Genomic DNA, 12,056 nt, shown 5'->3' with positions numbered 1-12,056 from the left:
TGGGTTTGTCTTGCAGCAGGAGGCTTCTGGGTATACGTCTGGCTCCGTTCACTTGTTTCCTTATTTCCTCATGCGGGTATTGAGAGTGCTTGGTGAAGATCTTGTAGGTGTTGGTCTCTGTCTGAGGGGTTGGAGCAAATGTGGTTGTACCTCAGTGCTTGGCTGTAGACGATGGATTGTGTGGTGTGTCCAGGATGGAAGCTGGAGGCATGAAGGTAGGCATAGGGTTCAGTCAGTTTTCGGTATAGGGTGGTGTTAATGTGACCATCACTTATTTGTACCGTGGTGTCTGGGAAGTAAACCTCCTGTGTAGATTGGTCCAGGCTGAGGTTGATGGGGTGGAAGCTGTTGAAATCATGGTGGAATTCTTCCAGAGTCAAATATTGTGACTGATGTTTCTGAAAACATGATAGCAGCAGATTTATAAGAATGTGCCATTTTAATACTCCTTATATAAATACATTGATAGAATTTTGGCATATGTTAGTCACCATTTCACTATATTGTTTAAAATACAACAAAAAATCCACTTGTGGCTAGTTTTGTTGTTTCTCCCTGTGCTGATAAATGGATGGAAGCTCCACATTGATGCAACAGAAGTAAGCAGCCTTAAAATAAATAACAGACCTATATGGGCAATGACTATCAGAGTCTGATTGGTAAAACTATTCTAGTCTTTGTCACTAAGGTCAAATATATTGCTTTTCTATTTATACCTTTCAGATATGATAAAATTTCAGTTCTCAAGATCACACAAACCATAACTTGCTCTGTTGAAATACTCCTACATTTGACTTAAAAAACTATGTTAAGAGAATGCTAGTACTATGAAAGTAAGTTATGAAAAGCCAAAATAAAAGATTATTCCTTCTTTCTATTGCTATAAGGAGCAGCATGAAGCCACAAGCTGACACCATTTCCTCCTCCCTCACTGGCTCAGAAAGAACAATCCCTGTTTGAAAGAATTCAAAATGGCTTTTGCTAATCTTTCTGACCACAAAAGTATAGACTAAATTACTCAAAGAACCAGTATCAAACCAACCCAGCACAAAAAATTACAAAAGTAACATGGCATGGCTAATGAGAAATATTGTTCACATAACTTGCTTTTAAAAGTTGATTTCATTTTTGTTAGGAAAATTCTCTGTGCTTATAAATACAGGTGTAATTTGATGGGGGAGAGGGGTGAGGAAAGTGAAGAAACTTTTCCCAGCATCCCAATGAGGCTTTTAAACACTAGTGAAGGAAAGCGTTGTTGTTATTAGCACACTATGAAAGATTAAGGTTGATCCTTATTCTAATGAGTTAATGTAAACTGTTGAAGCAGCAAAGAATCCTGTGGCACCTTATAGACGTTTTGGAGCATGAGCTTTCATGGGTGAATACCCACTTCTTCAGATGTAAACTGTTGAAATCCACTGGGTATTAGGAACTTTGTGGAGTTTCTATCCTCAATGATTTGAGCATCATATATGACAAGGAACTGTAATTAAAAACTTCATATTTTCAAAGAACTTTCAAGTGAATTGGTTTTAAAAACTCTATGGGCTACATCAAAGCCTAGGTTTATATATGGGATAAACCTTTCAGATTATAACACACAATACACCCTAATAACTGGTATGGCATATCATGAAGAATAGGCACATAACATGGTGCAACTGAAAATATTTGAGAGCAATGAATGGGAGTCAGAAATTATGTGTGGATACTGTCATGTGATTTTAGGTGAAACGCAACCACAAACATTTCATTTCTTGTATTATATAGTGATGTGGGGTCAGAGAAAGCTGTCTATTGGAGATTTACAGTTTTCAGTGGAAAAGAGCTGAAACAGGATTGACTCATTTGAAGTCATTACACAACACAAATATATCCCTTTAAACGGACAAAGAACTTGATTGTTGGAGGTGCTGAATACCCTCACCTCCCTTTGGAAGAGAAGGGCACTCAGCATCTTAAACAATGGGGTTCATATTGAGGAGGAAAGGAAGGAGCCAGCTTGGATGAATATGAGCTGTAAAAAGAGTATATTGTTATACTGTGCTTAAAGGGAATAGAAGTCAAACTTATTTACACCACTATTTAACAGCCCGTCCCCAAAATAAAAACAACTGTATGAAAAGATTGTGTGCATTTCCTTCTCTTCACCGAGCCAAAGTTTTGTTTTCTTAGAATATAAAGCCCGTGGGGGTAGAGACCAAGTCTGTCTGTTTTTGAGCAGCATGTAGGACAGTGGGATCCCAAACTTAATTAAAACTATGTGTACTACTCTACGTAATATTTTAATATAATATATATATGTAGTACCAGGGCCAGAAGCCTGAGAGGGCTCAAACTCTGCGCCCTCTATGAGAGAGAAGGGGAAAAGTCAACTCTGGCAGGCTTCAATCACATGAATTATGTTTAGCCATAATTCCACTGAGTTTTGTTGCTTTGGTTGGAATTTGGTTTTTGATTATATAAATGATTGACTTATTATTATTATTATTATGTGAAGGCATGAAAAGGCATAGAATTGTGCAGCTTATGCCTTAGAGCGAATAGTTCACCCTGAGTGTATGGGTCATGGAATTTCATTCGATTTAAACTCAAACTCAGCTAGGGTGAGGGGGAGGTGATTAATCTGTTTTAGAAACCTGTTTTGCTCTGAGTTCCACTCATTGGAGAATCTTCCTTCTGTGTGGAGTAATTCTGTGGAACTGGAACAGATAAGGGCAGTACAGACCTGACTTCACAGACACTTTTCCAGGACATATCAATGGTTTGGGGGCACTCCAGTGTTCCCCGGTTGGAAAATGGCCTCTTGGGGGACAACACAGCTGGAATAATTTACAGTAGCTTTGAGACTGCTCTAAATTACACTGAAGGCCAAATTGTGACCCATGCCAGCCCCAGGTATTGTGGAAGAACAAAGATGGATTAGTCACCTTGCTCTGTCTCACCTTCAATCTCTGTTTTGCCTCGCTCTGGTCTACACTGAGGCGGGGAATCAATCTAAGTTATGCAACCTCAGCTACATGAATAACGTAGCTGAAGTCGATGTACTTAGATCAACTTACCGTGGTGTCTTCACTGCGGTGAGTCAACTGCTGCTGCTCCCCCGTCAACTCTGCCTGTGCCTCTCGCTGAGCTGGAGTACAGTCCTCAATGGGAGAGCTCTTGGGGATCGATTTATCGCATCTAGACTAGACGTGATAAATCGATCCCCGCTGGAATACATCGCTGCATGCCGATCCGCTGGGTAGTGTAGACATACCCTTAGATCCAATGAGCAGAATTCTGAGGATCTGAGCTGCTAAGAAAATGGAGAAGAGAGCAAAGAGCTGAGGGGGGAAATCACAGTAAAAGTAGAAATAGTCTGTTTAGCCAACTGAAGGAAAAGTGGATAAAACAGAAAACATTGGCACAGTTAAGGTTGAAACAGGAATGATGATAAAGCACATGAAGGAATAAAGGTAAAACTAAATAAATGCTTTCAGGGAATACTTACAGCAGGAGGGAACAACCGAGATCAAATTATTGAAAAGATACTTGTATCATCTTTCGGTAAATCATGTTATCTTTCATATTATAGCAAAAACAGTTTATTGCTTTTTAGAGACAGACATCAGCTTACTGGACAGTATTCATCCTGAATTAGGACAAACATCAGAAAGATGTGTTTTTATATGGTTGATTGGAATATTTCTTTCTTCTCTCCTTAAACATTTCTCCCCATATAGGCTATGATAATATTGCAGTACCTCCGAGGTTAGAAGAGATTTCAAATAGTTAGTCTCTCTCTTCATTCATTTCTGCCAGACATAGTTCAAGAGTTGCCATTGTTTCTGCTTTCCTTATTAAAGCCAGCATGTCACTGGTAAATTACAGAATTTACAGCTATATTAATACTAGCTCTCCACATTGGCTGATAAAACCTTGCTATGTTATCAACAAGATTTCCAAATATGTCTGATAGTTTTACTTGCCAAATGGTTCTCAGCCATCAAACAAAAATGTCATCTCACTTTGTGACAGTGGGGGGAGGATCAGCAATATTGAATATCAAACATCTGTAATAATAGTAATAATAATATCTAGCTCTTATATAGCAATAACATGCTGAAATGATATAAATTATATTTGTGCATTCCTTTATAAGCAAGTCTGAATCATCCCTATCGCTGTGTATTGGAGGTTAGTTTTTAGTGGTTCTCTGTCACTGCTGCTGCATAGCCAAGAGAGACTAGAGTATATTTGGGATTTTACAGGGAAAAAGTTTTGAGCAGCAATTTTCACCAGCAAAATAAAAGCTGTAAGATTTCACTTAAAACAAAAGATGCCAATATATATACAGCTTCTCCTGTTTAAATGAGTTGGTGAATTAATTCCAACATACACTGGATAGATGTCAAATCCCCAAAAAATTGCCATATTTTAATTTCACACTAATTCTCAGTCTTGACATCATTTTCAGCACAAAGGGCTGAAATGGGCATGGAGAACCACCTTCTCCTCTCTCGCACCAATGCATGGCTAAGGCAAGTGTTAGAAGTCAATAGGTCAAATACGTCCTCAGGTTGTTAGAGGATGGCTCTAATTTGTTTAATTGGGTAATGGCTTCTAAGAAGCCTCTCTGCTAGTCTGGACTTCAGTGTGTTTTGACCCTGCATGATTTATCTATTCCCTATCTCCTCCCCCTTTCCCGGAATCCCTTAATCCTGTGAAGTAGAGGAGCAGGTGGCATAGAGCTGGCTGTGCTAGGTGAATCCCCACGTTCTGTCTTAAGGCAGTTTTAAGTCTCCCTTGCACCACTGGGGGAGCACATAGGGGATTGAGGAGAAACTTCAGATAAAATGAAATTGTTTTTTAAAATGAAGTTTTAATATTATGTGAGATTTTACACTTCTGACGATATCAAATCACAGCATTAAAACCTTGATGCTAAATCATTGGGGGGTTTTCAGTGTGATGAAAAGCTTGTGTGTGGGTAAATTAGGATGCACAATGGGGAATTATCCAATGAGGGGCCAAGGAAAGATGTTCACAGATTTTCTAGAATAACTTCTGTATATAATAATGCTTATTGATAAAACTGTAATACGATGACATTATATGGGGGAAATTTAGGAAGTCCACAAAGGACACATTAAACAGTATTTTGTGACCCTGGAGAAACCTTGCTGTATTTCAGAGGCAGCAAGCCTGCTCAAGGCAGAATTATTGTGATTCTGTTTTAGATTACATTGCATGTGGTTTATCTATAGCTCCAGGGTCTGCAAATCACTTGTAGATATGTCACAGCTACTCATATTTTGTAAATGGCTCAATGTGGGCATGCACTGTGTTTATTTAGAAACAAGTGTTTTTCATTACATTACTTAGATCATAGCTGTTCACTTAGTTTGTGTGCCATTAGAAACATAGATTTTTCATTTTGCTGTCCTTAAGAAGTCTTTTGTGTTTCTAAAAGTAGTAGTGTTGTGCAAGGATTATCTTTATTTTACATTATGTAAGTATACATTTGAAAGCTATTAAGGTGATAATTCTAAATATATGATGGCTCTATTTAAAACTATAAGAAACTACCAGCGTTGGCTTTGCTGCTGCAGTAGGCATGTATATCGTCTGGAATTTTGGTTAGTACTTCAAATATTAATAAATTTGATCAAGGATAAAATTTCACCATTTTTTTTTCAGTGAAACCCAATCACTTAAAAGAAAAAAACCCAACTTTTGCCATGGACAAGTATTTGAATTATTATGCTTTTGCTCCAGAAACTGGTTTCTGAAGTGCACATACAAATATTCTCTCTCTCTTGAGTACAGCTTAAACAACGTAGTAAACCATGTGCTTACGTTAAGCAGTATTAGTAGCCCCACTGGAATGGGGCTATTTATATGCTTAAAATCAAGCATGTGCTTAAGTACCTTGCTGATTTGGGGATTGTATCTCTGAAAAGGAGTTTAATTTCTACATGGTTAACTAGCAATGATTTGATCCACTCAGCTCTAGTTTATTTTTTTAGTGATTGATTTACATGGGTATAATTTATCTTTGTTATGATGAGCCTTCTCTATCCCTGTGGGAAGGTTACATTAAACAAACAGATAAAATCTGAATTGTGTGTCTTTAAAATAGTATCATAGCTAAGGTGTGCATTAAAAACAGGAGCATTTTGACCATGTACAGTATTGATTATGTGTCATAAAAAGTACTTTCTATGTTGTAGTAAAGATTTCACTGTGGCCTAGTGAAAGAAAAATTATTTGAACCCTTCAACAGACACACCACCACTCTGAATCCATTATGCAGCTGTGGTCATGTAGTAAAATTGTGCTCCAGCCTTGAAGTCATAAAGTGTTATGTAGCCACAGAAGAGAAAATTCATGAGAACTGGCATAAGAGGATTCATTTGAGATAATGGACCCCATTATCCAACAACTCTCACTATCCTGGTTGGCTCTGCTACTTTCTACATTTTGGTGCTGCTTTAAAGATTTACATTACTGGGATTTCAGATAGCAGATAGAACCTCCTCAGAATAGCATGGTGCCAAGAATTTGCTATATTCTGCAGCCTGCATCATTCTGGATGATAAATGTTGAATGCTGTATATACAGTCAGTGATACAGAAAAAAATGTTAGCCTACTAGTACTAAACATACTTTAAAAAATCTTTGGATTTTCAGCATATGTTGTAAAATCACAACATAATTGTATTCATTACTATGTTACTAGCTACAATACATATTTTGGGCCAGACACTTCTCCCTCTATAGCTACTTTGCTCTGTTCCTGTGTCACTTTTGCACCAGACATCCTGTTAGATGCATCATGGAAACTTTTACATAATTTTTTTGTCTTGAAGGAGAATTGAGATTCATTGACCAGAGAGATTCTCCACTCTCCGTTTTGCTTTACTAAATCTTTATTCTGAATAAGCAATCACTCCACCCTGAGATGAATGCTGCAAACCCTGAGCATGCTCAATAAGAACTAAAATGGCCTGGCTCAGAGGTAAATGACAGTGAACATGTGCAACATTGGTGGCTACTGAGCATGTGTAGTAACAGGTAACAGCAGGGCCGGCTTTAGGCCGATTCAACCGATTCCGGGGAATCGGGCCCCGCGCCTTAGGCACCTTTTAAATTTTTTTTTTAACTCACCCCCGGTCCCTGGCTGCGGTCTGCTCCGGGGTCTTCCATGGTCCCACTCCTTTGAGCAAAGTGCTGGTGGGAGCGCAGCGCGGCCCCCCTCTCCCAGCTAGAGCTCCAGCCAGGAGTGTGGGGCTGCGAGGCTTGCCGCGCTCCGGCCAGGGCTCCAGCCGGGAGTGCGGGGTGGCGGGGCTTGCTGCGCTCCGGCCGGGGCTCCAGTCGGGAGTGCGGGGCGGCGGGGCTTGCCGCGCTCCGGCCAGGGCTCCGGCCGGGAGAGCGAGGCCACGGGGCTTGCCACGCTCCAGCCGGAGTGAGGTAAGCCTGGCGGCTCCGGCTGGAGCTCCGGCCAGAGCGTGGCAAGCCCCGTGACCCCGGCTGGTGCTCTGGGCCCTTTAAATAGCCTCCAGAGTCCTGGGGCAGTGAGGGGCTCCGGGGGGGCTATTTAAAGGGCCCGGGGCTCCACCTGCCTTTGCCACCCCGGTCCTTTAAATAGCCGCAGGAGCCCCGCCTCCCCCATGCATTCCCCAGTGCTCCCGTGGCTATTTAAAAGGTCCAGGGCAGGGTAGAAGGGGGTTTGAGGGCTACTTAAAGGATTGGGTTCCAGCTGCCTCTGCTGCACCCCCTGACCTGCCCATACCAGTCTGGCCCCCTGTCATAAACAGATAGCTAAGGGTTAATGTCTCTTTCACCTGGAAAGGAGTAACCTGAAACACCTGACCAGAGGACCAATCAGGAAATAAGACTTTTTCAAATCTGGGTGGAGGGAAGTTTTGGGTGTGAGTTCTTTGTCCTTTGTCTTGTGTCTGACCCTCTTGGCTCTGAGAGTGATCTTTCTGTCTCCTGGCTTTCTAATCTTCTGTTTCCAAGTTGTAAGTACAAAAATAGTAAGACAATAAGGTTTATATTGTTTTCTTTTGTATTTATATGTGTGTGGTGGCAGCTTTACCAGATCCAAGCTGGTAACTAAGCTTGGAGGTTTTCATGCTAACACCCATATTTTGGATGCTAAGCTCCAGATCTGGGAAAAATGTTATGACATGGTGTTAGCGGTGGGATAGATAGAATCCAGAAGCCAGTAGGAATATTATATTTTTCTTTTCTCTGCTAGGGGCTTTTAAGCAGAGAGGGTTTGGTTTTAAAAGGAACAAGAGAGATTTTGTTTTTCTGTTCTCTCCTGGCAGTAGCTTGCATATTAAGCAAGGAACCATTAAGCTGTGACAAACAGGTCTTTTGTGAGACAATAGCACTCCCATTGAGAGTCAAGTACCAGCACAATACACATGCAAATAAAGTGTTTTTTCTGGTTTACTTTACATTTAAAAGAGTAGCTAGAGGAAGAAAGGGAAAAAGACACTGTTGCTAGGCAGACCCCAGGAGACAACAGAGAACCTGCAGTTCAGACAATAAACACCGTAGGGCACCCCAACACAAGAAAACAGGAACCAGAATGTCATGAAAACCAGAAGCAGTACAGCTGGAAGCAATGGAAAAACAAATAGAACTACTAAGAACACAAATGGCAAGAGATGAGGCAACTCACAAACAAGAGATGGAAAGGCTACAAAAACAAGAAGACGCCAAAAATGCAGCCCACCACAGAAAACTACAAGCAGAAGAGGCAGCCTACCGCCGAGACATGGAAAAACAACAAAAAGAAAGTGAAAAGAAGGAAAAACAGAGAAAACATGAACTGGACTTAGCGCAGGCTGGGCAGCATGCGCCAGCCAATCCTAACAACCCTTCCCCAATTATGGTTCCACATCCCAAGAAATTTCCCACCTACAAGGCAGGTGATGACACTGAGGCCTTCTTAGAAAATTTTGAAAGAGCCTGTCTTGGGTACAGCATCCCTGAAGACCAGTACATGGTAGAATTGAGGCCACAGCTCAATGGACCTTTAGCAGAGATGGCAGCTGAAATGCCTAAGGAGAAAATGAACAACTATAAACTTTTTCAAACCAAGGCCAGATACAGAATGGGGATAACCCTGGATCATGCCCACTGGCGTTTCAGAACCCACAAGTGGAAACCAGATGTGTCATTTCCCAAACACACCTACTACATTGGGAAAAATGATGAGGCCTGGATATCAGGACACAATGTTAAATCCATAGACAAACTGCACCTCCTCATACAAATGGAGCAGTTCTTGGATGGTGTTCCTGAGGACATAACACGGTACATACAAGATGGAAAACCCAAAAATCTCACCGAGGCGGGGGAGATTGGAGCCAGATGGATGGAAGTGGCAGAAAGCAAGAAAGCCACTGTCAAGGGGAGCGAATACCCCAGAGGGCACACCTACAATAGACCCTACAACCGAGGGCAGCCAAAGACCCCACCTACAACCCAAGGAAAGCCACAGACACCCTATTCTTCCACCTCTCCAGTAACTCACCTCGACCCAGTGACCAGTCAGCTGGAAGATGCTTTAAGTGTAATGAACTGGGACTTATAAAGACCAACTGCCCAAAGACTGCCAACCGAGTGCAGTTCATTACACCATCATCACCCAAAAGATCTCCAGGCCCAGATGCCTCTCAAATACCCTTGGAGAGAAGGGAAATTTTGAGAGTGGGCGGAAAGAAGGTTACCGCGTGGAGAGACACGGGGGCACAAGTGTCAGCTATCCACCAATCCTTCGTAGACCCCAAATTCATCAACCCAAAGGCCCAAGTGACAATTTACCCCTTCATGTCACAAGCTGTAGACTTGCCTACAGCTGAACTGCCTGTCCAGTACAAAGGCTGATCAGGAATGTGGACTTTTGCAGTCTATGACAATTATCCCATCCCCATGCTACTGGGGGAAGACTTGGCCAACCAGGTGAAGCGGGCCAAGAGAGTAGGAATGGTTACACGTAGCCAAACCAGGCAAGCTTCCAGACCCAGTCCTGTTCCTGAGCCGTCCACAGACACCCCGTCTGTGTTACCAGAGACCCAGACAGAGGTAGTGGACCCAGATTCCATGCCAACCACTGAAACAGCCACAGCACCTCCAGTCCCAGGCCCGGAACTGGAACAGCAACCAGCACCAGCAATTGCAACCACATCCTCAAACTCCACGCCAGAGGGCGCCAGCGAGCCAGAACTGGCAGAAGCAACAGACAGCCACACCCAAAAGGCTCTGCCAGAGTCTGAAATGCCCTCAGGTGCACCAGCGAAGAGCGGTTCACCAGCAACGGAAACAATCCCATCACCTACATCGCTTCCAGAGGGACCAAGCCCAAGTCTACAGTCTGAGGAAGAACTGGTGACCCCAGCCTCAAGGGAACAGTTCCAGACTGAGCAGGAAGCAGATGTCAGCCTTCAGAAAGCTTGGGCGGCAGCACGGAGCACCCCACTGCCTCTCAGCTCTTCTAATTGATCCCGGTTTGTTATAGACCAAGGACTTTTATACAAGGAGATTCTTTCTGGTGGACACCGGGAAGAATGGCAGCCGCAAAAACAGTTGGTGGTTCCAAGTAAGTACCGGGGGAAGCTCTTAAGCTTAGCCCATGATCATCCCAGTGGCCATGCTGGGGTGAACAGAACCAAGGACCGGTTGGGGAAGTCCTTCCACTGGGAGGGGATGAGCAAGGACGTTGCCAAGTATGTCCGGTCTTGTGAGGTATGCCAAAGAGTGGGAAAACCCCAAGACCAGGTCAAGGCCCCTCTCCAGCCACTCCCCATAATTGAGGTCCCATTTCAGTGAGTAGCTGAGGATATTCTGGGTCCTTTCCCAAAAAGACGCCCAGAGGAAAGCAGTACGTACTGACTTTCGTGGACTTTGCTACCAGATGGCCAGAAGCAGTAGCTCTAGGCAACACTAGGGCTAACACTGTGTGCCTGGCCCTAACAGACATTTTTGCCAGGTTGGTTGGCCCTCCGACATCCTTACAGATTCAGGATCTAATTTCCTGGCAGGGACCATGAAAGAACTGTGGGAAACTCATGGGGTGAACCACTTGGTTGCCACCCCGTACCACCATCAAACCAATGGCCTGGTGGAAAGGTTTAATGGAACTTTGGGGGCCATGATACGTAAATTCATCAACGAACACTCCAATAATTGGGACCTAGTATTGCAGCAGTTGCTGTTTGCCTACAGGGCTGTACCACATCCCAGTTTAGGGTTTTCACTGTTTGAACTTGTGTATGGTCACGAGTTAAGGGGCCATTCCAGTTGGTGAAGCAGCAATGGGAAGGGTTTACGCCTTCTCCAGGGACTAACATTCTGGATTTTGTAAGCAACCTACAAAACACCCTCCGACACTCTTTAGCCCTTGCTAAAGAAAACCTAAAGGATGCTCAGGAAGAGCAAAAGGCCTGGTATGACAAACATACCAGAGAGCGTTCCTTCAAGGTAGGAGACCAGATTATGGTCTTGAAGGCGCAACAGGCCCATAAGATGAAAGCGTCATGGGAAGGGCCGTTCACAGTCCAAGAGCGCCTGGGAACTGTGAACTAGCTCATAGCATTTCCCAATTCCTCACTAAAGCCCAGAGTGTACCATGTTAATTCTTTCAAGCCTTTCTATTCCAGAGACTTACAGGTTTGTCAGTTTACAGTCCAGGGAGATGATGCTGAGTGGCCTGAAAGTGTCTACTACGACGGGAAAAAAGACGGTGGTGCGGAAGAGGTGAACCTCTCAACCACCCTGGAATGTCTGCAGCGGCGACAAATCAAGGAGCTGTGCACTAGCTTCTCCCCATTGTTCTCAGCCACCCCAGGACGGACTGAATGGGCATACCACTCCATTGACACAGGTAATGCTCACCCCATTAGAACCCCACCCTACCGGGTGTCTCCGCAGGCCCAAGAGGCTATAGAACGGGAGATCCAGAACATGCTACAGATGGGTATAATCCACTCATCTACGAGTGCATGGGCATCTCCAGTGGTTCTGGTACCCAAATCAGATGGGGAAATACGCTT

Source organism: Gopherus flavomarginatus, chromosome 3, assembly GCF_025201925.1.
Source record: "Gopherus flavomarginatus isolate rGopFla2 chromosome 3, rGopFla2.mat.asm, whole genome shotgun sequence".
NCBI lineage: Eukaryota > Metazoa > Chordata > Testudines > Testudinidae > Gopherus > Gopherus flavomarginatus.
This window is presented reverse-complemented; position numbering follows the sequence as displayed.